Raw genomic sequence first — 6,598 nt, 5'->3', positions numbered from 1 at the left:
TGGCCCTCTGGTAGTGAGAGGGGGAACACTGTGGCCCTCTCTATCTTCAAAGTTGCTGTTAGTTTACTTTAGATTAAAATTATAAATACTGTAGGCTACTGTAGGCCTACATTTTTCTGCTATCAATTTCTTTTATAAAAATGAAAGGTACATCACCACTAGTGTTTTAGAATCAGATCAATCAATCATTGCCACAGTATGTAAAATTACATAATGGAATTTGTCTTAGTGTAAGTATGCAGCGTAGCGGTAGGGTGGTTTTTCTGTGAAACATAGTGAATATCAGCGTAAAATAATGCCATCATTTGCCTCAGTTGAAAAATACCGCTACCCGTATCAGTATGGAAAAACCCATATCAGTCGAACCCAAGTAGTCAGGGTGCATCATGGGAGTAACAGTATTCAATCCTCGGATAAAGTGACTGCACAAAAAAAAGAAAAAGAATCAATGAAAAATACCTAGTTATAGATTTCCAAATAATCCTTTCAGACAGTCTGAAGAGGGTCCATAGCTCATCTCCTGATCTGTCAGCTGATGCATTTGGTCTTTGATTGGAAAGAGCTTGCTGACAGATGATTATGCATTCATGTAATTTTCTGGGTGGGAACATTTAGAGACCGTTTGAATAGAATTCCTGTCGGCGTAATGAAAAAGAGAAGAGAGATGGCAAGTCATTATAAGCGGGAGATAGCGATAGCCTGTCGCATACTGTATGGATATTCCCCCCACTCTCCCAGAGGTGCAATTTGAAAAAAGAGATGACCCCGAGAAAAGCACAGACGTATCACTTATCTGCGGAGAGATAAACAAAATTCAAGGAAGAGATTGGGGCGCCTGTGCTTTTTGAACCCGGAGATATTGCTTCATTATATTCAAAAACTTCTGCGGTGACTTGCAATAACTTGTTGTCATAGTTACATCTTGAATCACCCCACACCCCCTCACACACACACACACACTCGCATGACTTGTACATATATAGTAGGGTCATCTGTGGCACTTCCGTGACCGTGGAGAGCGAAGGTCCGTTTCTCAATGGATTTGTCATCTAGGAGGGTTAATAAACAAATTTAGCCGGGGTGTATTTTTAAAAAAGGCGGGGAAAATATTTGAGAGACCAAAATCCAAAATGTCTGCCGTGGAAATGAACTTTTTAATGGTTTGACCTACAATGATGCACAATACATGGTTTCAGAGCTTATTCTGGTCAAGGAATACATATTTGGTGTTTATATAATGATTTGACTTATTTTTTACCTTCAAATCCAAGATGGCTGCCAATTTTGAGCTCTAAAAGGCAGTTTTTTCAAAATTGTCATAGAGCCTTCATATTAGGCTTGAATGACAGGTCTTCTCATGATGAGTTGAATAATATACAGTATAAGTACACAGAAGTAATCTCTGAGGTCATTAAAGTCAATGTTTGTGTGTAAACAACAGTTGCTGATTTGCGGTTTCCCATTAAATTGGGTAGGCTACTGAGAATATGGTGTCCAGTTCATCCCATCACATTTTCATAATGAACCAAAAACAATTTTGCACTATAGCCTAACATAAAATAATATTCTGTATGCAAAGCTAGCAAGGTTAGTTGCTTGAGCTGAATTTAAAGGTCAACTCAAAACAAACAATGAAATTAACTTTGAAATTAAAACTGAATCCTAGGCTACTAAATTTCATCAGCACACAGTAAAGGAAACTTGTCTTTGAACTCAGCTGACTGTCTAGTCCTAATCCCTGTTGTGCAATGTCCCTTTTCAGTGAAGTTTTAGTTTTTGTTAAGAGTATGGACTTTTAATCTTGACCTTGTTGGTAGGCAACGGCCCTTTTTCAGTCAAGCATTTTCAGATTAGCTCAGTCAGTCTGTGAAGCAGTCAGTGTCAGTACTTGCGCGAGCTCGCTTTTTCTCTAACTAATGTTAACATTACACACTTTAAGACACTTTGTTTGAGGATATAAAAGGAGGTACGGTGGTGTAGTGGTAAGCACTATCGCCTCACAGCTCGAAGGTCGTGGGTTCGATTCCCACCTGGGACGATGTGAACGCTGAAGGAATGCGTGCCCGTCCGCATGTCCTCGAGTGCCCACCGCCCGGGTGGGGTCGTCAAAAGGGCCTTTCTGTGTGGAGTTTGCATGTGCCTCCCGGGGGTTTCCTTCATATAGGAACCCCCTTCACCAAAAACATGCAATATCCTGGTTGCTAATGTGGTTCCTCCTCTGGTCGTTAAGGGCACCTGTTCAGAGGGAGGGGAACTGGTTGGAATAGTGTGAACCTCCCACGTGCTATGTCCTACCGGTGAAGCTTCCCCTGTCAGGTGAAAAGAAGCGGCTGGCTAACTGCCCATGTCTCGGAGGAAGCATGGAGCCAGTTTCGGCTCTCCCCAGATCGGCAGAGGGTGGAGTAGCAACCAGGATAAAGAAATTATGTTAGCACTAATGGGGGATAGAAATGGGATAAAAAATCGGGGGGGGGGGGGGGGAATATATAAAAAAAGAAAACTTTGTTTGATGTTATCAACGTTATTCACTAGTCTAAAGATAGTTCTACCATCAAGAACATATAAAACAAAAGCAAAAACAATTTTTATTTGCAGAAGTCATCATTGATATTTGGTGTTAGCTAACGTTAGGTAACGTTATTATTTTTAGCTAAAGTTAATGTTATCTGTCTCCACAATTCTGTCAACTGACATATGCATTTGCTTTTGAAAATAAACAGCGTATAACAGCAATATAATATAACAGTAATATAATAGCGAGTTGCTTTCCCTCCCAATGAAAGACAAAGCACACAATGTCCTATGAATGTGTCCTAAAATGTGACAAGCCTTGCAAGCCCACCGATACAATAAATCAAGGCAAATGGGACAGCTTACAATTAAAAGCCCAAGACTGGTCAGGACTTGATAAATTTGATGATGTTTACACCACCACCTCCTGGGAAGATGGGGCAACCAATCGGTACATGCATTCGTCATGTTATATTTCTATTTAATCTTCAGTTATGCTTAAGCAAGCCAGGCTGTTTATTTTCAAAAGCAAATGCATATGTCAGTTGACAGAAGTGTGGAGACAGATAACATTAACTTTAGCTAAAAATAATAACGTTACCTAACGTTAGCTAACACCAAATATCAATGATGACTTCTGCAAATAAAAATTGTATTTGCTTTTGTTTTATATGTTCTTGATGGTAGAACTATCTTTAGACTAGTGAATAACGTTGATATCCTCAAACAAAGTGTCTTAAAGTGTGTAATGTTAACATTAGTTAGAGAAAAAGCGAGCTCGCGCAAGTGCTGACACTGACTGCTTCACAGACTGACTGAGCTAATCTGAAAATGCTTGACTGAAAAAGGGCCGTTGCCTACCAACAAGGTCAAGATTAAAAGTCCATACTCTTAACAAAAACAAAAACTTCACTGAAAAGGGACATTGCACAACAGGGATTAGGACTAGACAGTCAGCTGAGTTCAAAGACAAGTTTCCTTTACTGTGTGCTGATGAAATTTAGTAGCCTAGGATTCAGTTTTAATTTCAAAGTTAATTTCATTGTTTGTTTTGAGTTGACCTTTAAATTCAGCTCAAGCAACTAACCTTGCTAGCTTTGCATACAGAATACTATTTTATGTTAGGCTATAGTGCAAAATTGTTTTTGGTTCATTATGAAAATGTGATGGGATGAACTGGACACCATATTCTCAGTAGCCTACCCTATTTAATGGGAAACCGCAAATCAGCAAGTGTTGTTTACACACAAACATTGACTTTATTGACCTCAGAGATTACTTCTGTGTACTTATACTGTATATTATTCAACTCATCATGAGAAGACCTGTCATTCAAGCCTAATATGAAGGCTCTATGCCGATTTTGAAAAAACTGCCTCAAAATTGGCAGCCATCTTGGATTTGAAGGTCAAAAATAGGTCAAATCATTATATAAACACCAAAGATGTATTCCTTGACCAGAATAAGCTCTGAAACCATGTATTGTGCATCATTGTAGGTCAAAGCATTAAAAAAGTTCATTTCCACAGCAGCCATTTTGGATTTTGGTCTCTCAAATATTTTCCCCGCCTTTTTTAAAAATACACCCCGGCTAAATTTGTTTATTAACCCTCCTAGATGACAAATCCATTGAGAAACAGACCTTCGCTCTCCACGGTCACGGAAGTGCCACAGATGACCCTACTATATAGGCCAACTCTCTGACTTTGAAACAAGTCCAATCTCCAAATTGTAATAAAAGTGCACTGGTAGCGCCGTCGCCTCACTGCTAGAAGGTCCTGGGTTCGATTCCCACCTGGGACGCTGTGAGCGCTGAAGGAGTGCGTGCCCGTCCGCATATCCTCGAGTGCCCACCGCCAGGGTGGGGCCGTCAAAAGGGCCTTTCTGTGTGGAGTTTGCATGTTCTCCCCGTGCCCCCTGGGGGTTTCCTTCATATAGGAACCCCTCACCAAAACATGCAATATCCTGGTCGCTGAAGTGGTGCCTCCTCTGGTCGTTCGGGGGCGCCCGTTCGGACGGAGGGGAACTGGTTGGAATAGCGTGAACCTCCCACGTGCTATGTCCTACAGGTAAAGCTTACCCTGTCAGGTGAAAAACAGCGGCTGGCTACTGCCCATGTCTCGGAGGAAGCATGGAGCCAGTTTCGGCTCTCCCCAGATCGGCAGAGGGTGGAGCAGCAACCAGGATGTATAAATTAAAATTAGCACTAATGGGGGATAAAAATGGGATAAAAAATCGGGGGGAAATATAAAATATTTTTCTTTTAATGAAAGTGCAACAAGGTTTTGGAAAGTCGTTGGCACTGATTGGAGTATTTTTGGATTGAACCTGTCAAATGTGCTGTGCCCAGTGTTTTTGAACTCATTGAACAAGCTCATATTTTGGTGAACGAGTGAACTGAGCACAGCCTTTTCCAAATGCTCGCTTACCTCGATAATTGCCCATTGTGTTTACATGCGTGTGGTAATATACATAAGAAAAAAACAGGTTTTGCTGTCATTTCGCCACGTAACATGGGCCTTCATTTTGATTAGATGTAACCTGCACACCTGTAAAGTTTCGTGACTGCATCTTGCACAGTTTTGGTGCTATCATGTTCCCAAAATCTGTCCACAGACAGACAGACAGGCAGACAGACATGAACATCTGGGAAAATACTTAAAAACCGCTTCTGTGGTAGTTTCAGTTATAGGTGTCCCCCTAACCACACAGACACACTCTCACAAGGTGAAAACAATACCAGCTGTCGCAGCTGGTAATAAATATGTAATCAATCAAACAGCATCATACCCATCATATCAGAGGTGGACGAGACTGACTGGATGAAATCATACTTTTCTTAATGAAAGGCCCAAATCAGTCCCATATATCGGCCCAACATCACACAGCTAGCCTACAGTTTGCCCAGTGACAGTGAAGACTGACCTTCACTGGAGTGATGGAGAAGGATCTAACATTGAGGACTGACCTTCACTGGATGAACATCACACAATTAGCCTATATAGTTTGCCCAGTGACAGTGAAGACTGACCTTCACTGCAGTGATGGAGAAGGATCTAATCCAGTTAAACCTCCATTAGTGGATAGCTCCTTCTTAATTTTTTGTCTGATAGGGCAGTGGTTCCCAACCATTTTTGTCTCATGAGCTATTTTGCCATGCCAATAGCCCCCCATCCTCACTCATGTGTGTTCTGCGGTGATCCACAAATGTGCAAGTGAATCCATAAATAATATATTTGTCACTGAACTGCCAGTGTTTCGGGTTGGCCTCTTTTTTTCTTTTGTCACCACGCTCCACTAAACCTGAATGTGGAGTGACAGGAACTGGATGTTTGAGTCATCCATGCTAGTTGGTTTGCACACAGTTTTGACAAACATGACCTTTTTTAATATTTTATTTTCAACTTTAACAATATGAACAAAAACGAACAAGCTCAGACACAGGAAAGGAAAAGAAAGAAAAACATACATATAATATCGACAGTTACCATCCATATAGGGTATATATCCATATAGGTTATTTGTAAGAGATGTCGCGCATGGGGTCCCACGCAAGGCGTCCAACAGGAACCAGCTGGGCAAATCACCCACCGCCCCCAACCTCGTCGAGGTAGGCTAGAAATGCGTCCCAAAATAGTTTGAAACTTTTTAAGTGAGTCGGTTCTCAGGGATCTGAGCCTCTCCATCCTTAAAAACAGAGATCATGTCCACCTACCAGAGTTGGAAAGAAGGTGAAGAGGGGGACTTCCATTCTTTCAGAATGAGTTTTTTTGTCAACAGTTGTCCCCAGTGTCAGAGACTGTTGCACAGCTGTGGGGAAGCCCAGAGAAGTCTCCGAACAGCCGAAGATGGCGAGTTCTGCCTCCGGCAGAAGGGTTATTTTGTAGGCCTTAAAGTACCAGTCAAATATTTTGGCCCAGAAGAATCCCGTCAGTGAAGGACAGAACCAGTAGGCATGAGACAGAGTGCCCTCTGACACCTGACGTAAACATGACCTCTTCACAGAGTAGTGTAACAGTTTACACCTGCCTATATATATATAATATATAATACTTTTTAATAAATTGCAATCCCCAATCTTTCCAAG

This window comes from Poromitra crassiceps (genome assembly GCF_964638095.1).
Source record: "Poromitra crassiceps genome assembly, chromosome: 10".
NCBI classification, from domain to species: Eukaryota; Metazoa; Chordata; class Actinopteri; order Beryciformes; family Melamphaidae; genus Poromitra; species Poromitra crassiceps.
The sequence above is the reverse complement of the archived record's forward strand: the minus strand, read 5'-3'. Positions refer to the sequence as shown.